Below are 23,254 nucleotides of genomic sequence, written 5' to 3'. Positions count from 1 at the left end.
TCCATGTAATTTTCATCCAACCATTTGAAGATATTCCTAGACTTACTACCCCCTTTCCAAAATTTAACATGCTTACTATATAATAGTTGGGAAAAGTGCTTACTATTCAATGTTCTTACTATATAATAGATGGGAAACAAATTACTATATTTCCTACCATTCAAATAGAACTACTACCAGGGATGTTTTGAATTATTTTAATGTAATAATTTTCCTGTGCTTGAATAGTTTTTTTTTGAATAAATTGATGTCAAGTTGTAAATACTATTTGCTATGTATTTCTCTTCTACTTTCTATCAACTCATATATTTCACGCAATTGCCCATGGCATTAAAAATCTGGGAAAACCCAATTCTACTGTCTGAGTGGTATAATGCTCTTTACATTGGTTTTTCAAAATCTGTTTAATCACTCACCTATTTTTAAATCATTGCGTTAATTTTTTGCTTTGCAATTATAACTATTCTGTGAAGTACATGATTGTAATATTTTTTATACACCTGTCAGATCTTCTTTTTCTAGGACTGGAATGGGTCACAGTCTATAGACATTTTTTTTCCTCTGTAAGAAATCAAGAAGGAATCTACATTTAAATAATTACACCCTTCAAAGTACATAATTTGGTGAGGCTTAACAGCTATACATCCCTATACGACCATTGCCACAATCAAGATCCAGAGTTTTTCTAACAGTTCCCCAGCTATGGCCATCTTGTAGGCTCTTAGTATATATTACTAAATTACTCCTAACATTTTTCATCAAATTGCTTTTATCGTCAGCTTGTACCAATCAACCTGACCAAGGTGCCTAAGGTGGCAACTCTTTGCACCCTTTCCATCCGGGGCTCTCATATTGCTTCTGTGGTTGCCTATATAGCAGGCAATACAAATTTAATAGAAAATGTGGTGTCATTTTAATGGACATTTCTGCTCTGGTTTGGGTCTTGTGAGTACCCCAAAGGCCCATGTGTCAGAGGTTTAGTCTCAGAATGTTTAAGAGGTGAAGCCTAGTGGGTGGCCTTTTGGCCCCTTGGGATGTGCCCTCCAAGGGGATTGTGGGACGCTGGTCTCATCCTCTCTCTTTTGCTTTCTGGCCATGAGGTGAGTGGGGTTTGTTCCACCACATGATCCTGCCACAATGTACTGTCCCCTATAGACATGTAAGAGTAATGGTTCTGCCCAACTATGGACTGAAACCTCCAAAGCTGTGATCCCCCCAAAACCTTTTCACTTTATAAACTGATTATCACTATTTGTTACAGTAAGTTGAAACTGACTAACATAATTTTCTAGATTACTGCTGAGACTGGGCTTATTTTTTAATGTATTTATTGGTTACTTGTACTTCTTTTTCTCCATTTTTGGTTAGTGCTTTTTTGATGGGTTTAAAAAACACTTAATATATTAATAATACAATATCATCCATCTATCTTGTCACTGTTACTAATATTTTTGCCATTGTAAGTCTATTTTAAACATGCTTAAAGTTTTAGTTAAATATATCTGTTCTTGACTATCTCTCTGTAGGTAGATGTATTTTACTGCTTTTATGCTTAATAAATTCTTAGCAAACCTAATCTTCATGAAAATAGTCTATTGTACTTTCTTTTGTTTCTTTTATGTTTTCATTAAAAAACTCTTGTTCAACCATCTGGAATTTATTAAGGCTCATGGCATAAGGTGACATTATTTTTTTTCTGTTCACATTTAGCCAACTATTTTTACCATGTTTACCCTTCTTAATGATCTCTACCATGTCACATATCACCTCTATACTACCATCTGTTTCTGTTTCATTGACTGAGCTTTAAACCCAGGAGCCTTCTAGTATTTTAGAGTTTTCTAGGGTAGATTACTTCTCCTTTCTTTTAAAAAAAAGATCATTGGCCATCTTACATATTTATTTTCCCAGATGAGCTTGAGAGCCATTTTAAGTTACAGAATATATTTAAATTACATGCTAATTGGAGAAAAATGACATTTTCACAAAGGCATGAACATGGACAATTCTTTTGGTTTGTATTTCTGTGGTGGTGGTTGTTCTCCAAGCAAAGACCAGTGCTCACATTTCAAGTAGAAAATTTGGGACTAGAATTTCTCTCACAACAGCTAAAACTGTTAATGAAAAATTCCGAGCTCATTTAAAGCATGCTACTTGAAAAAGGCCTAGGGGTGGGCGAACACAAAAGAAAAGATTTGATTTCAGGAAACCAAGAGGACTTTAAATTTTTTAAATGTTCTGTAAATGATTATGGAAATGTGTTTTCCTGACTCTTAAAAGCCACAGTCTGAAAAATTCAAGTTCCAGAACATTAAAGAAATAAAGGCTATCACCCTAGCTCCATTCTACACATATTCCTTAAGTCAATGTCAATTTAGCATTAGCAACTACTAGTAATATAGGCCTAAGTATTGGACATCATTTTTTTTCTCCACTAGCTTATTTGTTCCATTTCACAGATGCATAGAAACAAAATCTGGCTTCAATTTGCATCTAAGCTGGGGTATGTATGTATTTTTATTCTTGGTTTATATTAAAAATAAACTAGAGCAAGTGGAAATGTGCCACAGGATGTGGTCCATCACCTTCATGTGACCTCGACATTTGCATGAGAAAACAACTCTAACTATTGGCGTCCTAGGTGATTTTTCAAAATAATGCAGGAGGAAGATAATTCCTCCTTACCCCCAAACAGAGATGCAGTCAAAAAGCTAAGTTCATGCAGAAGGCACTAAATGGGCAGTTCCTCTACCCCCAGAGAGGCTGAAGCCACACACTACAGAGAATCATGCCAGGAAAGACTAGGGCTTGTTCTGTGACAGACTCTGGGACAGTTGCGTTGTCTCTCCTTTGAAACTCAATACTGGACTAACTTGAGCATTATTGAAAACCTTACCACAAACTGCAAATAAAGAATCAAATGAGATCAAATGTCTTGGGATGTGTACGTTTGGGCACAAGTACATTGTCTTCATTAATTAATCCTCAGGATACTGTGTAAAGTCACTAACCTGTTCTTCAGTTGAGGAAAATGAAGTTCTGAGAAGTCATGGGTCTTGCCCAAGATAAAACAGCTGGTCAGATTAGAGCTGGGATTCGAACAAGATTTTTTTTTTTTTTTTTGGCTCCAAAGCCCACAACTAACCTCTATACTGTAACATTTTCCTATCCCAGGACTGGAGAAGAAAATAATACTAACAGAAGCAGTATTTTGCAAAGGAGCCCTTTTAGCCTCCCATTAGGCTGTCGGGGACAAGGTGAAGTGAATCAGGTCCCAGAGGATCAGCTAACTCCTTGGCCCGCTTGAGGTTGCTGGCCACCCTAGTCAGCAGACTGGCTCTGGGACCAACCTATCACACTGACCATGCCCGATCTGCACATTCCAAGCTGAAAGAAACTTCCGTGCCTACTTTTTCAACTTCCAGCATAGACCTGATGCCACTCTTGCTTACCAGCAGATTTTGTCCCCCAAATGAGACTCCAGGCCCCATAAATAGGGCTGTAGCAATGTGTTCCAGGCACATGTATGTTATGCGTGCATTAAAGCTGTGTATGGATTTAAGAGAAAAATCTTTTTTCAATTCTCTATTGCATATTTTTTGACCATGGCTCTCAGGAAAACGAGAGCTGTTGACAGACACATGTCTGGCACCCAACAATCTGGCATCTGCGATCTCTATGGTGAGCTGAGAACGTTTCCAGAATGTTCCCCAGCAGATTTTTTGGGAAGATGGTTCTTTTTAGGTGTAATTGAAAGGACTTCAAACTTCCAAACTTAGGTGACTGGCCATAAGGTAAGGCTGCAAGGTAATTTGTATTTCTTTAAGTAAATAAAACATGAAATACAATAAAGTCAGTTAAAGAAAAGAGAGAACAGGAAGGGGGCTCCCTTGTTTCCAAGACCATGTTACTTTCTCTCAGAGATTTTTGCTGGTTTTGAGCTCAGTCTTTCATCCCTGGAGAGTGGCTCGCATGTGAGATGTGGTACCGTATCAGAACCACGTAGGGCCTCCCTCCCTGTGTGGACAAGAGGATCAGCCTGTGAGCCGGTGTGCCCGATTATCTCCTGGTACCAATAACCTCTTCCTAGTGAGCGCTCGCCTCGCTTTCTGTCCTTTCTGTGCCTCACAGAGTTAAGGACTTCATTAGTGTTCAAAGAATTCGCTACACTAAATTGAGCTTCTGGACCGAATACACTTCCTCCACTTATTTCTCTGCAGCACTGCATCTTTACTGAAGGAAAACGTACACGAGAACAAAAAACATAGGGGAACTCTCAAGCCAGTTTTATAAGAAATGATGAACTTCAAATACACAGACTTCTGAGCCCCAAATGGCTCATGATATCCCACAATAGTCAGAAAAGCCTGTCCACACTTTTAAGACCCTGTCCTGGGCATCGACCTTAAGAATTCCTAAATCACTTGGAATCTGAAACCACTGGATTATAAAAACAGTGCTGGAATAGTTATACTTCTAATAAAAAGTGGTGCTTATCAACTTACAAAATTTGGCGCACAGTTGGGACACTGATTATTTCGGCAATGTGTGCTCACTATGGGGTAAGATACTTTCAATTTTGTAAAAACAAAACATAAGCTTTTGATGCTGGCGTGTTGGCCTCTTTCTTTTGGGTGGATTCCTTTTTGCAAGTGTTTCCTGCCCGAGATTAATCTGATATCCAAAGCACGTGTTATTGGAAGAAGTTTGGTCTATTTGTGCCCAAAACATTAGCCTACTGAAGACATTATTAAGCAAACTTGAAAACGACTTGGATCTTTTTTAGGAACTCTCCAGATGTGTTACCGCCTTCCAGCTGGGCCCAGCATTCTTGTCTCTGGTGGTATTAAGCTGGAGCCACAGGCATGTAGCAGACGCCATCTCACCAATAAATCCCATGGTCGAATGAGACATGGATGGCATTGGTCATATTTCTTATTAACCTTGGCCTATGGACATGGATGTTTGAATAGTACTCCCAGCAACCTTCATCACCTTCAAAAGGTAAGATATAAGAATGTAGAAATCTACAGATGTATATACCATCGTGAAGAAGCTGTTCAGACTGGCACGTGGACAATGCGATTGTGCACCGATATTTTGGGGAAAAAAAGTGAGATAGAATAGGAAACCAGAACCACAGGACCATCACTGAGGCTGCGAACGAGCTACTGTATGTCAACAGAAGTCAGATTCTACGATGATTTTTTTGAAATGGAAAAGCATTGACATTTTAAAAGAATATGCTAATATTTCTTGAGGATTAGGAACTAGTAGAAATCTCAGGCAGCACAGAGGGAACTGTTTAGCAGAACCTTCATGAAATTGATTTAAGTTTTACGAGGAATTAAGTTACAGTTTTTGACTCTGGACCACGAAAACCGACCACTCAGCCAAAAAAATGTATTTGGGATTTCACATTTTCTTTTGGAAAAACATCTTAAAAGTGACGTACCCTGGTCACTTAAAGGCTGTGAAAGTCTATTTTAACAATATGATGGGGCCTCCTTTCAACCAAAGCAAAGTTAATAATAATATGGTCTAAGATCAAGACTAATAACACATGTGGTTTAGTATCTACTTATAGACACTCTGGGAGTTGTGTGGTCTTTTGTGATAGCCACTGGGGCCGATTCGGAGTTGGTGGAAGTAAGCTAATCTTCCATGGTCGATGCCAGGAACCAACTCCCATGCCCTATTATACTTGGGCAAACAATATCCCAGGCTATAATGTGGAAATCTAGAAGTGTGGCAGAGCCAAGCTTCACCCTGAACAAATACCAGACTTCGTCACCATCTGGTGTCAGCACTATATTCTGGCTCTAAGGGGATGGCCGGCCTCCGTCTGCAGGGCCAGTTCTCCTGACCGAGAGTCAGTTAAGACTCCTCCTGTGTTCTCCCTCCGTCACACCTGTCCAGATGAAGGCTCATCCCTCCTCCTCTGCGGGTTAGGCCCTCAGGCAGCTGGACAGACATGTTGCCCATGAGGGGCTGCTCCCAGAGACCAGACCAGGGAGGCTGCAGATCCAAGGTAAAGACGGAGGCTTCCTGTTGGGGTGGGGGAGGATGGGTGGAGGATGGGAATGCCCCTGCAAATCCCCAAATTCTTTGCTTCCCAGCAAAAAAGCAGGCACAGGATTATTTTTCTCCCCTATAAATAGGACAGTGATGGGGCATTTTAAGGGTTCCCTGAATACCATGTGGTATATTTTAAGTTAGAAACTTCTGTGGGCACAGCAGATGTATAAATAGGACCATTTGCAGGAAGGACGAAAAGTCTGATTAAAATCCAGTCCCCTCAGAGAGCTCTTGTTCTTAGCAGCATGGTCCCATGTCTAGATATACACAGGATTTCCTCCTTTGGAGCAGACTGTCAGACCTCAGGAGGACCCCCAGCTCACAGGCTGGAATTTGCTGCAGTAGCTACACCGGGGTCTGAATCCTGGTGCCGTGTGGCCTCAGGCAAGCGACTGAGGCCTCCAGTGTACCACCTCAGCCCAAGGCGGACCAGAGTTTGCCTGGGCTGTAACGTGATGAACTGCAGGACGAGCCAAAGATGTAAAACAGTGGACCTGCTTGACGGCCAAGAGAAGTTCCTGTCGCCCTCCTGTGTTTTCAGAGCATCAGATTTGGATGAATACAGTAACATACGTTCTCCTAAAAGGCCATTTAACGTATGTATCAGTACATGTGTAACAAAATGTCACCAAAATGATTTCTTTTCATAAGGAATTGCCTCATAAATAGTGATATATCACATATATCTTTTCATTTCCTTATCTGTAAAATGGGATTAATGGAAGTACCCGTGACATTGGGTTGTTCTGCAGATTAAATTATGTGGTCCAAATAAAACACTTCATCAATGTGTATGCATTTGATATTAACTCTATGATTTTTATTCACTACCCACTGTGTGAAAAGTGATAGTGTTATCATCATCTGACCATCACTGTCACCAGCAAATGCCTTTTGATTTTAGGATGATCTATTAGGTCTCTGAGGGAGGAAACCACAGGACAGCTAGGTTTGGGAGGAGGATGCTCTGGTGCCAAGAGCTGTTAGCCTGGAGAGGGATCTGGAAGTCTGGAGACAGGCGTGGAGTTGGGGAATCTGCCCTGGACAGTGCAGTAGGAGATGCTGCAGGGAAACTTCATTTTCTGACAAGGAGCAAGGTTTGACCTGCTTGTGCTCTGCAGCTGTGGAAGAGAATAAAGAAAGAAGAGAAACCCAAGCCAAGATGTGTGTCTTTCACCGCAACCAGAGATGGCATCAACATCCTCCCTCGGCGTGATGGAGTCTTCGTGACTAAGCTGAAGGCCTGGTGCTCCCATCCCAGGAAGAGGGCATCAGAGGACAGTGAGCACAGCCAGGTGACTCCCCTCGCAGGTCCCTCTGCCCTCTGCTGGAGCATCCAGCCATGGCTCACTGGGATGGAGGAAGCCTTCTTCATCCACAGTCGCACCAGCTGGTTACAGGGGAGCCCAGAGGCAAGGGTCAGCAAGAGGCTGGGGGTAGGAGGAAGTCAGTCACAGAGACAAGGACCATCATCTGACAGGGACCATCATCACGAACTGCTGCACACTAAGTATGCTACCAGTCTTAAATAAACGGCCCAGCTTCCTGAGGAAGCTTCCTTTCCAGGGCCAACCTGGAAGGAGAGACTTTGCTTATGTTTCACCGTGGAAGGTCACACTTAAGTATACCACGTACTCATCTGGCTCCTAGGGGATGCTCTGGACACACCTCAGTGCAAGGATGAACATCCTGACCCAGTTGTTCTATGGGCCAAGGGATGTTTCTCCTGAGTGGATGGCTGAGCAAGATGGCTGGGAAAATGGACAGAGATATGGTAAGGAGAGACCTTAAGGTCTTTACCAGACTTTTTAAATCTTGTGCCTTAAAAATCTGTGTGTGGAGAAAGTACCTGGAGAAGTGGCCGGTGATTCAGGGGACACACACCAAAATGCTGGAGGAATAGAAGGACTTTACTGACTGAACGACTGAACAGGACTTTGGCTTTCTAATGCTTATCTGGGAGTATGTGGAGATATTGTAGATGGGGGGAAACAATAAAGCAAATAAAAATATTGGAAACTAAGACTCAAACAAAAATTAAAATTCCATGGTAAAACTATATGATACTGTGATTAGATGAAACAAAACTGGCCTCAAGACTCCGTTTGAAAAGTGATTTAACTTTGTTATAGCTGAAGTGTGAGCTATCAGAATTGGAAGGACTCAGGGATGTACGGAAGAGAGAGAACAGTGGCAAATGTCTCTGTCTATCTCTCTCTCTCTCTCTCTCTCTCTCTCTCGTGTGTGTGTGTGTGTGTGTGTGTTACTTGTGATTAAACCCCTAGGTACTCTACCACTGAGCTATATCCCCAGTCCTTTAAAATTTTTTACTTTGAGACAGAGTCTTACTAAGTTGTCCAGGCTGGCCTCGAACTTGTGGTCCTCCTGCCTCAGTCTTCCAAATATTAGGATTATAGGCACGTGCCACTGTGCCTGGCTGGCAAATTTTTTTTTCATGCTTAACTATTCCTCAACAAGAGGGCACCTGACCACATAGGGAGGGATTCCTGGTGGGTCCTACATACGTTCAGTCAGTAATTGTGTTTTATATAGTGTGTTCAAAACTCTGCCAGGCAGTGGAATCTGAAAGGAGAGAGGATGACGGTAAAGAGAACCAGTTCCAACATTTTTTTGCAGTATTGAGGATTGAACCTAGAATCATTCTAATTCTGAGTTACACCCTTGGCCCTTTATATTTTTTATTCTGAGACAAGGTCTTGCTAATGCGCTGGCCTCGAACCTGTGATCCTTCTGCCGCAGCCTCCTGTGACCCTAGGATTACAGGTTGTTATGGTTAGATATAAATGTCCCGTAAAGAGCTCATTTATTAGTATTCAGGGTTGATATAATTGAGTTGTGAGGGTTGTAATCCCAGAAGTGGATACATCCATTGTGATGGCTTTCCCTGGGTGGTACCCAGCAGGCTGGTAGGGTGTGGCCCAGGGAGGCCCCTGGGGATGTGGCCTTGGAGATGATATATGGTTCCTCCTCACCCTGTTCTTGCTCCAGCTTCTGGCCCCTGTGATGTCAAGAGCACAGACCATGCTGGGTGTGGTGTGCATGCTTGTAACCCCAGTACTGGGGAGGCTGAAATAGGAGGATCACAGGTTGTGGTCAGCCTCAGCTACTTAGTGAAATTCTGTTAAAAAGAAACAAACCATGCTGGGTGTGGTGGCGCACGCTTGTAATCCTCGCACTCGGGAGGCGGAGACAGGAGGATCTCACAGGTTTGAAGCTAGCCGCGCTGGCTTAAGAGACCCTGTTTCCAAATAAAAATATATAAAAAATAGGTCTGGGAGTATAACCTGGAGGTAGAAGGGCTTCCAGGAACCCCAGTACTACAAAAAAAAAAAAAAAAAAAAGAAAGAAAGAAAGAAAGAAAGAAAGAAAGAAAGAAAGAAAGAAACCATAGGGTTGGGGCTGTAGCTTGGAGGTAGAATGTCCCTGGGTTTAATCCCCCGTACTGAAAAAATAAAAATAAAGAAAAGCACAGACCACCATGTGCTCCTCCTCCGACATACCCCGAGATCCATGGACCCCAGCCCCACATGGACTCAGTTCAAAACCATAAGAAAACAAATCTTCTGCCTGGCGTGGTGGCGCACGCTTGTAATCCCCGCACTTGGGAGGCTGAGATAGGAGGTTCGCACAGGTTCAAAGCCAGCCTCAGCTACTTAGTGAGGCTCTCAGCAACTTAGTGAGACCCTGTTTCCAAATAAAATATAAAATAGGTCTGGGAGTATAGCCCAGGGTAGAAAGCCTCTGGGTTCCACCCCCAGTACCACCAAAAAATTAAAAAAAAAATCTTCTTTCCTCTATGTGATGTGGTCAGATCTTTGGATTATGGCTGCAAGAATGCTGAAGATAGACAAGTGTACTTCACTGAGCCTGGCTCTGACTCTTGGTGAACAGTAAAAACAGGGAATACTAAAAAGTCTGTAGGAGAAAATCAACTAGCAGAATCTACAACCACAGCCGGGCATGGTGGCACATGCCTGTAATCTCAGTACTTGGGAGGTTGAGACAGGAGGATTGTAGGTTTGAGGTCAGCCTCAGCAACTTAGCGAGACCCTTACCAACTTAGCAAGACTGTTTCAAAACAAAACATTTAGAGGGCTGGGGGTTTAGCTCAGAGGTAGAATGCTCCTGAATTCATTCCCTAGTACCACAAACTAAATAACTAAATAGATAAATATATTTAAAAAAATCCACATCCACAATTAAAAGTTAAAACTGGTGTTTTGGCTTTCAGTTTATTCTCCTGAGCAGACTGTGTGTATGCATGTGCTTACAATCCATGTGCATACTTGTGAGTGTGTGCTATAAACACATACGCATTTTGTGCAATATAACTTGTGTTGAGTGTTGTGGCACATGCCTGTAATGCCAGTACCTGGGAGGTGGAGCCAGGAGGATTATAGGTTCAAGGCCAGTGTCTGCAACTTAGTGAGACCCTGTTTAAAAAAAAAAAAGAAATAAAAATAGCTGGGGGTGTAGCTTGGAGGTAGATTACCCCTAGGTTCAATTCCTGGTACCATACTAAACCAAACCAAACCAGAAAAATAACTATATGTAATATTGTGTTTGAGTTTTCCATTGTGTTTTTGAGTATTTTCCAATGTTATTAACATTGTTCAAAATAAAACTCCAATGGGCTCATCATATTTCATTGCAACACTGTAAAATCACTAATTCAGCTTTCCCCAAATGTGAGACTGCTCTTTGTCCCCAGTTCCCTCCTCCGATAAAGAGGGGTGAGCTGGTATAAAGGACAAGGCTCGTCTTTGAAGCCAATGCCCTTTGTTGAAATCCAGGCCCTGCTATGTGCTAGCCATGACGGAAGCAGACAGATCCTACGGCCTCTGAGTTTCCAGGTCTTCATCAAGAAATGGAGACAGAGAGGGTCTCCACCTGTGTTAGTTTCCTAGGGCTGTTCTAACAAATCGCCACACAGTAGGTAGCTTAAGACAACAGAAATGATTCACAGTGCTGGATACTGGGAGTCCAAATTCAACAGGTCAGCAGGACCACATTCCCCTCTAGGAAGAACCCTTCCTGCCTCTTTAGCCTCTAGTGGGCTCCAGAATCCTTATAGTTCCTTGGCTTATGGCAGGATAACGCCAATCTCTGCCTCCGTCCTCACACGACATCATTCCCGTGTCTCTCAATCTCTCTTTCCCTATGAGGACACCAGTTATTAGTGCCCCTATCCAGTATGATCTCAGCTTAATTATATCTGTAAACACCTTATTTCCACAATACAGTCATCTCTGCAGGTTCAGGAGATTAGGACTTCAATACATTGAAGGGGAGGATTAATGCTATAATGCTACCCTTAAAAGAGGCGAGAATAAGTGGGCCATCAATCTTAAGGGTCTCTGCTAAGTGTAAAAACTGTATCCCGCGAGGCATGGCCATTTTCAATTTAGATAAAAACAGATCTAGGAAGGGATCATCTCGTTGGCTTGGGTGTCTTGCTATGGGCTAGCATGGGATTGAACTCTGAGGCAAGAGGGTGAAACCATATGGAAGAGTCATGGCGTCTCACGGGCCACAAGGCCCTGAGGAACTGGACACAAGGCCTTGCTAACTGGACAGCCTTCTTACTGGCTGAACTGGGGTGCCCAGACATCGGACAATCTACAGCAAAGCTTTCAAGCAGCCTCTGCCTTTGCCTTCACAATCCATCTCTTTGTTGTAAACTGCAGCAAAGACATTGTTAGAGAAATGATCGTGGCCATGCTAAATTACCATAAAAGTTTCATTGCTCATTCTCAATTTCTGCCCTTATCTCGCAGTGGGCTGGGAGCAGGGGTCCAGGGATCAGATTGCAGAGTTGGTGCCCAGCTGTGGCCAGGGCCGCCAGGGCCACAGGCGCTCTGCTGGGACATGATCCCAGACAAGGACCCTTCCTTCTGTGTCTCCCAGGAAGAGTGTCAGATTCCTAGCCTCCTCCAGGGGCACCCCGGCTGGGCATCCCCCGCCTCACACCTGTGCCTCTGGGTTTTCTTTCAGCTCCTTTCCTGCTGACTTACTTTCCTTCAGTCTGGGTTTTGAAACCAGCTTTCCCAGTGAATGCAGGAGATCCCGGCAGCCCACACCACGGCTCATATGGAATATATTTAGAGGGGGGAAAAAAAGCTCCCAACGAGTGGTTATACGATTTTGAACTGGCTTGGACAGAGCGTGGCTGGAATTTCAGCGCTGGCTTTTGTTTGCGTTGGTCATGACACATTTGTTACACGAGCCGCTGCTACTGCTACTCAAGCAGCTGCGGCCCGGGCCCTTCCGTGGCTTCTTTTTTCTTCTGCACATCAGCCAATAGACAGGGCTCATGGAACGACCGAGGGTCTCAACTCTCTGGCCCTGAAGCCTTCGCCACTGTCCCTGCCTATGGTAGCGAAGGCATTCCTCCAGGAGGACACCTAAAGCACAGGAAACAGGCCTTTTCCTACCAACTCCCAATAGTGTCTCCAAATGGTCATGCATGCTGCCTCTGCCTGGAGGAGTGTCTTTTTTTTTTTTAATCACATTGTATCATTTATTTAAATGATAAGGTCTCCCCCAAGAGACCTCCAACGTGGTACTGACATGCCTTAGGTAATTTCTTTTTTATGTTTTTCTTTTTGCTGTACTGGGGATGGAACCCAGGGGCATTCTACCTCCAAGCTACACCCCTAGCCCTGTTTTTTATTCTTTATTTTGAAAACAGGGTCTCACTGAGTTGCAAAGAGCCTCACTAAATAGTAGCTGAGGCTGTCTGCGAACTGTGATCCTCCTGTCTCAGCCTCCCAGATGCTGGGATTACAAGCGTGAGCCACCACGCCTGGCTTTTATTCTTTATTTTGAAACAGAGTCTCACTGAGTTGCAAAGGGCCTCACTAAGTAGTCGCTGAGCCTGTTTGTGAACTGTGATCCTCCTGTCTCAGCCTCCCTGATGCTGTGATTATAAGCGTGCACCACCACGCCCAGCTGGTAATTTCTAAAATATGGTAGTTGGGAGCCTCCTCATGGCAATATCATTCAGTAAAACTACAAGAGGATGTAATCAATACATTACCATTAAAGAACCTTGTTTTTGTTTTGCTTTTGAAATTTTAGCAGTTCTATCCTCTCAAGATATGGACACTGGGGGCTGGGACACTGCAGTGTGTTTGGCAACAGTGGCCAGGTCAATAGCACATGAAAGAAAGACACACGGATCTAGTGAGGAGCTGTGAACACAAACCTGGCTAAGGAACCTTAAATTCAGGCAGTTAGGAGAGTCCCAGTTCAATGTAGTGGGCTCATTACTTGCCTTTAAAGACTCTTCTTTGAAAAAGTCCAAAAATGGCAGGAAAAGAATCATAATTGTATAAAAAAATTGCAAAACTCCAAGGACAGAGAGCTGGAGAAGGATGCCTGTGGAAGGCAGACCTCGCCAACTTCTGGGAGATGCAGGAGGAGGCGCACATCTGACTTAGCTGAGCAGATAAAGAGCGTTTGAAGTGTTGGCAGAAGGGAACGCTGATCACGACCAGCTCATCCAGCTGAGAAAGATGGAGAAGGGGCAGGACCAGGTGTCCCCCAGGGGAGAGCTGGCCTGAGGTGAGAAGTCTGGTATGCAGCAAACTCCTCCAGCTGCCCTTGCCAGGTCTCTCACAATGCTCCCCTTCCTGTTCTTTTTTTTGGGGGAGGGGGCTCCAAAGTCTGGCAGCAGGCTATATTAAGATTAGTCTCCAGAGGCCGGGCGTGGTGGTGCACGCTTGTAATCCCCACGCTTGGGAGGCAGAGACAGGAGGATCGCGCAGGTTCGAAGCCAGCCGCGCTGGCGTAAGAGACCCTGTTTCAAAAATATAAAATAGGTCTGGGAGTGTAGCCCGGAGGTAGAAGGGCTTCCAGGAACCCCAGTAACACACACACACACACACACACACACACACAAATTAGTCTCCAGAGAACTGGGGCAGAGGCTCCAAATGGATTTGCTAACCCAAAGGAGAGGAGAGAAAAGGAGGCACAGGGGCTGAAATAAGAACAATTCAGTGACTGGTGCATCCTATATGGATCTTCAGCTCCTGTTCCTACAGCAGCACCCAGATGCAGCCTCCTGCCTTCTACTCTACTTCACTCCCCAAGGCAGATGTTTGGAGGAAAAGCTGAGAAAACTCAAGAGAAAAAGACCTAGGGTCATTAATGAATGTTTTCCCACAGTGATGTACACGTGTGCTTATACCGTTTTTTTTTGTTTGTTTGTTTGTTTGTTTGTTTGTTTTTTGTTGGTACTGGGGTTCCTGGAAGCCCTTCTACCTCCGGGCTACACTCCTAGACCTATTTTTACATCTTTATTTGGAAACAGGGTCTCCTAAGCCAGCGCGCGCAGCTGGCTTCGAACCTGCGTGATCCTCCTGTCTCCGCCTCCCAAGCGCGGGGATTACAAGGGTGCGCCACCACGCCCGGCGTGATTATACTGTTTTGAATCTCACTATGATGTATAATTATAATGCACCAATAAAGGTATATATAAAAATTCTAAAAAATAGAAATAAGACTTCTGTTGCTGCTTGATCATCTTAAAGCGATAACCATTAGTCAATAAGTTTTCTCCATCACACAACACCTTCAACCAGCTCTTTAAAAATGGTCTTATCCTTAGGTGAAAGATTTTGGACTGAAAAAGTGAGGTCCAAACCAACCACAGAAGCCAAAAGGAACCTAGGGCAAACAGAGATAATACAAGGAATAGATGAAAACATTTTAAATAACATCCATAATTTTCAGAGCTTTAAGATGATATTGTAACCTATAAACAAGAACAAGATGTTATGTAAGCAGAAAAGAAAAAACTTAGTTCTTGGCAAAGAGAAAATTCAAAAGACTGATTGGAATACAAATGGAGGAATTTTTCCAGAGGGAAAAAGTTGAAGAAATAAAAATTTAGAGAGGAAAAAAAAGCACAGAGAAAGAATAAATCTATGAGTTCAATTATCTGACCACTAAAAGAAACCCAGAAACAAAACAGAGAAAATGGTGGTGCTAAAATCATCAATCAAACAATACAAGAAAAATTCCAAGAAATGATAGCTGGGGGCAGGGTGAGGTGGGGAGGAGAAAAGACACGAGGAATGGAATGTATAAGCCCAATTTGGTGACTGGTGCATGTGGACCTTTGGCTCCTGTTCCTACAACAGCAACCAGATGCATCCTCTGTTCTCCTCACCATTTCATTTCCCATCCCCAGCGCAGATGTTCAGGGGATATTTCAGTGGGAAAACTGAACAAATTCCCGTGCCCCTGGGATGTGGCTCTGAGAATCCATACTGAGCCAAACTGGTAATCAAGTGAGACAGCAGAATACCAAACTTTTCAAACATTTGGTGACTCAAAAAAAAATTTACCTCCTGCTAGGATTTGAATGTTCCTTCCAAAACTTATATTGAAATGCATTTACCATTTTAACAGTGTTGAGAGGTGAGGGTCTTTACCAGGTGGCAGATTAATGTCATTATTTGGGGCGTGCATAAGTTATCTCCAGAGAGGGCTGCTGATGAATGGGGGAGGACGGCAGTCTCCTCTATCTCCTCCCTCCTCACTCGTAACATGTGATACCTCTGCATGCTATGAAGCAATAAAAGGCCAGAACTGTAAGAGAAATAAATCTAGAACTGTTACAAATAAACCTCTGTAGCTTATAATTTATCTATTTGTGGTATTCTGTTATAGCAGCAGAAAATGGGCTAAGATACTTCCCATGTACCTTTTATTAGGAAGTAATCTGGTAACATCTTGAAGTAAAAAGAGTTCTGAGTTGAAAAACAGGGTCCATGAGAATCAGGAAACCAGATATCCAACAGTGAAACATGGTAGAGCAGAGTTGCAATGGAGCCGTGTGGGGAGCGGAGTGAGCACTGAGTCCAAAGAGAAGCAGGAGGTTAGAGAGCTCTGGGTGCAAAGGGGGGGGGGGACTTGGGGGAGGGAGATAGAACCAACATCTGAAACCACTGAAATCATACTAAAAATAATATTGATGCAACAGATCTAATGGCACCTATAAAAATGTTGATAGGTACAAATCTAAGCAAATTTTTATAAAAGCACTAATTGATTCCAGAAAAAACAAAAAGTTGTGCAAGAAGTAACACAAAACCATGATGTGCTACTTGGATTAGGAGCAAACACAACGTAAATAGTTGGAAGTAAAGTAGACAGAGGCCATGTTTCTAAAATGCCATTCTAACCATATAAGGAGGATGGAGAGAGAAAGGAGAGGAAAGGGTGGTGGAATAAGAGAATCAAAGTCTTAAATAACTCAAGAAATGGTAGCCGTGGAAACTAGTAACAACTAGGGTGATGACCGGAAGACAGCATTTGCTGAAAGAGACCAGCTCTGTGAAGTCAGATTCCACGGGGAGGGTTGGAATAGGAAGGACTGCTTTGTAAATTACATATCTTTTGGTACGGTTTGATTTTAGCTGTATACATGTGTTTCTTTAATAAATGCAGTTAAGAACAAGGAAGGAAGAGTCTAAGGATAAGTGCTTCGAAACAGTTCAGTCGTGTGTGGCTGCGGCAATGCAAGCGTGCAGAGGCACGCAGAAAGACTGGGGAGGCTGGAGCCACCTGCAGAGCGTACAAAACCCCCTGAACAAGCACAGCTCTCCTCTCTGCACCAGTGGCTCGCTCTATGCGTTTGTGGGCAGTGAAATGGATGTACTTAAGAGAGTCCACAGCAGCCACGCAAAGACACGCCAACGTGATATGCACGGTATGTTCCTAGCTTTTCACGGTAGGTGTTCTTCTCACAATCTGGCACTCTCTGCAAGATTGAGGAGGCCAGATATGTTCATAAGGTATCTGAGACATTAAAAATACAGATCAAAAATGATATTTCTATTTGAAAAAGATTAAGCTGGATAAAAATAGAAGCTTCCATTGTAGAGGGTTGAGTCATGTAAGATGGGTAAGGACTGTGTTTCACCCCAGCTGGGGGTGGATTTCCTAAGCAAAGACTGTGAGGGAGGTCAGGCCGTGTGCCAAGGACACAGAGACAGCTCTGAAGTCCCTTGTCTGGGGCTCCTTCCACATCACCACACTAATCCCTGGGCAGACAGGGACCTTGATGCTTTAGGCATGAAAGAGCAGGAAGCTCCAAAGTCCACTAGAGAGGTCGACTATCTACCCCTGGGGTCAGATCTCTCAGCTCTGCCCCAACTTTAGAAGCAGTTCAGCTTTGTGGAGTTAGCAGGAAAGTCTGGAATTTGAAAGTTTTGGTGACTAATTCCACCCCCAGTCATACTCTTACTCAATGCAAAGCATATTGCTGTCAGCACAACTGAAAACGGCTCCTATTAGAGGTGGCTGAATTCTACAGCAGAAGAAAGTCTCCTGTAAGCACAGACGGTCATCGTTGCCGCCACCTCACCTCGGATGTCATTCACCAGCTTCTCATCCAGGGAAATGAATCACAGGAGGGAAAACAGAACACCCCCAGTCTAGATGCAGGGATCAGTGGGGGGCATCAGGGGCTCTCCAGGGGGAGACTGATCAAGGTGCGTGGGTGGAGGAACCAGCATGGAGGGATGATCCTGAGGTCTCCCGGGGCACAGTGCTGGGAAACAGCTCAGGCCTGGGTCAGGCGGTGCTGGGGAACAGGATGGGAATGATGCTGGGGGGCACAGGACACCTCAGCCATCGGGCAGGTCGCGCTGGCTGGCATTTGAAGAAGTGGTACCCCAGAGATCAGTGCAGGCCACTCAAGGCCAGCAGGAGTCCATGGGTGGGCAGGTTGGAGGGTGGTGGGGTTCCAGGTGGGAGGAAGCACTTGAGCAGGGAATCATGGAACCTGGGGGGAATGACTGACATGCTCTTGGGAAATAAGAGCTTCGTGGTGGTCAAGATGGGAAGAGGGCAGGGAAAGGGGAGGGTGTCACATGGCGCTGGGGCGGCTGTGGCTTGGCTGCTGCTTCTGGGATTGGCATGAGTGAATCAGAGAAAGAGCTGAGGCTGTGGGTCCTGCTCCTGCATTGGGCAGGATGGTCTACACAGCAGGGTGACCGAGCCTGGGGGCAATTGTGGGACCCAGCTCAGGGAGGCAGGGTCAGCAGACATGACCCAGTGTAGGCTGGGCCAATGCTCATGTCGTCTACTTCTGCCTAAGGTGCTCATTTTCACATGTACCCGCTCACTCCTATGCTCCCGATAGGGCCCTGTGCAAATGTCTCCACTAGGTTGTCCTCGGCCCTACCCCTCAGCCCCATTGTGATGGCTTTTGGCCACTTGCTTAATTTTTAAAAAATGGTACTGGAGATGGAACCCAGGATGTTCACGTGCTAGGCAAGTGCTCTACCACTGAGCGCCAGCTGCAGTCTACGGTGGTCTTCATCGTTACAGCACCCTGCCCCAGGGCTGGCAGCTACAGCGCCCAAACACATTTACACCTGCCCAACGCCTTTACTGAGTTTTTCTGGTATTTTCAAATCCTGTTTGTGATTCAAATAATAGTTTTCTCGGAAGGAAAATATTTTTGTGAAGTCATTAGGAAATCAATGTCAGTAAGTTAAGTCCCTTTTCCCCTGTTAATCTCACATAATAAAATTGGTGATGCTTTCTCCTGGAGGAGGGATGGTCTCAAGGCCAGAGCAAATTAATAAAGCAAGTGAAGAATATATTTTAAAAATAATACAATTCAAGGCAATTATTATTTCCAGTAAAACAAACAACAATAGTGGGAACGTGTCAAAAGTATATGTATAACACTGCAATGTAAACTTTCACAAAATAAATTAAACACATCTAGGAAGTAACGCTATCAGTATTTGCTTACAGGGTTCCCATCAGGAAAATGTTTTCTATTCTTTGCCCCAAGTTTTCAGGAGTTAATTTAAAAGAATTTTTATGTTATGTGTTAATTCTTAGCTATTGCCGAATACCTGCAGTTGAAAGTTATATGCTGCTGATTAGATTTTTGGATGCCATTTTAAGGATCTAACACTTCTGTTCCCTGTCTCCCCACATCCCACCAGAATGATATCAAATTTTCAAAATTACTTTCTTCTGTGGGGATTACCTCACACTGGCTAAGAAAACATACTGGTGATCTATGATGATTTTTCTTTTCCTTCTTTCTTTTTTATCTTGTGTGTGTGTGTGTGTGTGTGTGTGTGTGTGTGTGTGTGTGTGAGAGAGAGAGAGAGAGAGAGAGAGAGAGAGAGAGAGATAGGGATCAACCTGGGGCCTTGCACATGCTTGGCAAGTGCTGTACCACTGAGCTATACATCCAGTCAGTCCCTAATATGATTTCTGAACTTCTGTTTCTTTTTGCCCAGACCATACATTAAATAGAAACCATCTATTAATTTTATTTTTAGGCTTTCACCTTTGACTGCAATATATATTATGAATGCTAACTCTGAGTTATACCTGCTAACTCTGAATTAGTGACTAAACATAAGGACGAGAGGGTCACAAGTTTATGGTGTCTTGTGGTGGCTCACTCTCTCACATAGGACAACGGTGCTGTCCAGTGGGATCTGGTGACCATGGGCAAGTTGTTCAGCCTCTTTGAAGCTTGGCTTCCTTGTGTAGGAAATGAGAAAAAGAATATTTGCTTCTCCAACTTCAGAGGATTCATTTAAGAGTCAAATATGAAAGTGCTTTACAAGCTGCAAATTGCTATGTAAATAATTATTGCTTAGAAACTTTTACTGGTTTTGTGCTCCAAATGTGACTCAGATATAACTGCTATATAATAGGGAACCTAGTTGTTTGAACATGGATGAGTGTACACACACACACACACACACACACACACACATGCACACACACACACACACACACACACACACACACACACACACACCTACCTGTTTAATCCAGGCTTTGTAGAATGATAAATAAAACCAGAATTACCTATATAACTATACTTCTTAACTCACATAAACTTAGTTACTGCAAAACCCTGCCCCCTCCCCTCCACTGCCATTGGCTCTCATGAAATGCAGTTTAGATGACTACAATCAACTGAATTTAGAATATTTCTGAAAAATTAAGACCCCATTTTAGGCCCCAAATTAGGCATAATTGTACATCTGTGTTCAGACGTATAAATTCCTGTCTGCATATGCGGAGTTGTATTGAGACCATTGACACCATTGTTAGTGCCTTAAAAAATGGACAGACTGCGCCACCTGCTGGACAAAGATGAACAATTCATTACCTTACTGCTCTAAAGTAATTTGCATACAGAAAGTTTTAAAAGAACGGCATCTTAAAGGTTTTGCTTAAGATAAAAATTTCATTAAAAATAAGACCTCATTTGCCAGGCGTGGTGGCGCACGCTTGTAATCCCCAAGCTTGGGGGGCAGAGACAGGAGGATCATGCAGGTTCGAAGCCAGCTGCTTTGGCTTAAGAGACCCTGTTTACAAATAAAAATATAAAATAGGTCTGGAGTATAGCCCAGAGGTAGCCTGGAGTAGAAGGGTTTCCAGGAACCCTAGTACCACCAAAACAAAACAAACAAAACAAAACAAACCCCCCTGAAACAAAAAACAACCCCCCCCAAAAAAAACACCAAAACAACAACAAAAAAATAAGACCTCATTTTAAAAAAGCATTAATCTTATAAATAAGTTTGAATATGCAAAGTTAGCATTTAAGTAATTTGTTTGGAGTTTGTTCCACATTTCTGTTTTTAACAGGTGAGAAACACACACTATCACGATACCACTGTTTACAACTGTAATGGAGACAACTGTCTAGTGAGTTCTCTACTGTGGCACCACTGTTTACTTCTGTAATAAAAATAAGTTGAGAATCAATACAAATGTAATGTTAGTAACAAAGTATTTTAAACACAAGGTCAAAGGATTCATGTTCATTCTCTTTGTCTCTCTCTCTCTCTATTTCTAAAGTACTTCCCATACAGAAAGGAATAGACCTAGTGGAGCTCTATGACTGAGCTGTATCCCCAGCCCTTTTTATTTTTTGAGATAGGGTCTTGCTAAGTCACCAGGGCTGGCCTTGAACTTGCATCCTATTGCTTCAGTTTCTTGAGTCTCTGGGATTACAGGTCTGTGCCACTATGCCCTGCTCGAGGTAAAAAGGTTTAGATAAGTGAGTTTTCAAGTCCCAGATGAAGGAGGAAGGTAATGGGTTAATATTAGGTCACACAGTTCCATGTGTGCATGCTAGGTGGCACCACTAAACCAGGATGGCTCAGTCACTGACCTAGCCTAGGGTTTGGAAGAGATGTATTATTGTTCCTATCACAAATACTCACATTTCATGCCTTCAACTCTTTTGCTTGTTTATTATGGCCTTTATAACCATTACTATTTTAGTTCCTAAAATTTATGACTGAAAATATTGATAGTTCAAAGTATGTTAACTTTTTAAGAGTTAAAAAGAGTATTCATGAATATATTGATGCCCAGAGTTCAGAAATATCTGAATCTTTCCCCTTTCTTTCACATTTTGGTAGATGACTGTGGATCCATCTTTTAGCTTCTATGGGCTGGCTTTAATTTCTTCTTATCTTTCAGAGGAGGTAAGTAATGAGCAAATGTAACAGAGATCGATAAAAAAATGGGACGGTGTATGTTATACAGCGAGGTTGCTCTTCCCCAGGAAAGACTGCTTGGGCCATGGTTCTCTTAACTCAAGTTCACGTCCTGTCTTGGGCAGAGTTTTCTGAGCGCTCACTCCTGCATATCTGCCTCAGCCTGTGGCTGGTAAGAACGCCTGAACATATTTTCTTGATTATCTATCATGTTAAAATAATAATGTTTATTTCATATGAAGTACTTACTGTCATAAATGTCATCTGAGATACACTGGCTGGGGTTTCCACAAAATGCAAATATTATTATAAAATAACTCATTTAAAAAAATTCCTAATGACAAAGTATCTCAAATATTTTTGGGCAGAGATTTACTTGAGGAAGCATATCTTTTTGCAGGAAATAAACAGAGGATGAAACAGTCAAGCTGCTATTATTTAGGAAAGGTTATTAATTTTTCTATATGGCAGGGTAGTGGAACAAGTAAAACTAGTTTGAAAATAGTAACAAATATCATCGCAATCTAAAGTAAATGACAACCCATTTAACTAGCAGACATTACTATTTTCACTAGTTCCCCCAATAGCCATTGCTAGTGCTGTCTCCTCAGTTATGAAAAGGGTGCACATGTTTTTAGTAATGCTAGAGAAGGATTACTGAAAATCAGTATGCACCTGCGTTTTCTTCAGCAACAGAGCCAACACCAAAGAAAAATGGAAAGTGGGGAATTTGCATATTAATTCAGTATTTTACATGGTCAGTTACTCTACATGATAGGGTCCCTAAGCCCCTAAGTTTCTCCTATTTTAGTTCTTCCTTTCTCTGTACTCTAAGCCTACTAATTTATACAATTTTGCTTTAAAATTTTTTGTCTTTTGTTTTGCAGTGCCAGGGATTGAACATTTTCTGAGATGTCACATTAATATTTAAGTGAAGAAGGTAGGGAGTCAAAATGACTTAATATGACCATGTAAGAGGAGAATTTGTGATAAGCCTTTTGTTCGTGGTTTATATGTATTTAAGAAGAACAAAGATACAAATGTCTTCATCTAAATTACTGGGTCTAAACCGCCATGGTGGGGTCATGATGCATCTTGGGAATGGTATCCACACCAGATCCCATGTGGAAGGGGACTCTAATGATGAGTCATTGGTCCTATTCCCAAACGCTGAGAAGAGTATGTTCATTCTACTTGATAATGATGCGTCCTAAGATTCAGTTAACCCTTTATCTCATACTGTGTATCATGCACACAATGTTTATCTTACACACACACACACACACACACACACACACACACACACACTACAAGATAAAACCCAAGGGGAAAAAGAGCAATGACTAACATAAACCTTTTACCTTCATGGAAGTCTAATTCAGGATAAGAATTCCCCTCGCACAAAGAGTAGAGTTCATATTGTTTTATAGAACTAAAATTCAGACACAGCGGAGCTTTGTAAAGCCCTTAAATTGCTTACTGTTAAAAGGGCAAAGAATGTCCCAGTTTCAAAAAACCAGCTATTTAAGGTTTATTATGCTTCTAGAGATCCAAACCATATTTCCTGTTGAGGAGACGCACCTGCAGGGCGCACCTTGTGGCTTCAGGGATGCTCCTACATGCAGGTAAATTGGATTTGA

General features: G+C 42.9%; 1 protein-coding gene across 1 annotated transcript in view; it reads right to left on the bottom strand.

The window, feature by feature from the left end:
- The window catches only part of UST (uronyl 2-sulfotransferase), a gene marked incomplete at both ends in the record, with an annotated part of 307,272 nt that overhangs the window by 22,351 nt on the left and 261,667 nt on the right, over positions 1–23,254 (bottom strand). The window lies entirely within an intron of this gene.

This window comes from Muscardinus avellanarius, assembly GCF_963383645.1.
Source record: "Muscardinus avellanarius genome assembly, chromosome: 8".
NCBI classification, from domain to species: domain Eukaryota; kingdom Metazoa; phylum Chordata; class Mammalia; order Rodentia; family Gliridae; genus Muscardinus; species Muscardinus avellanarius.
This window is presented reverse-complemented; position numbering and strand designations above follow the sequence as displayed.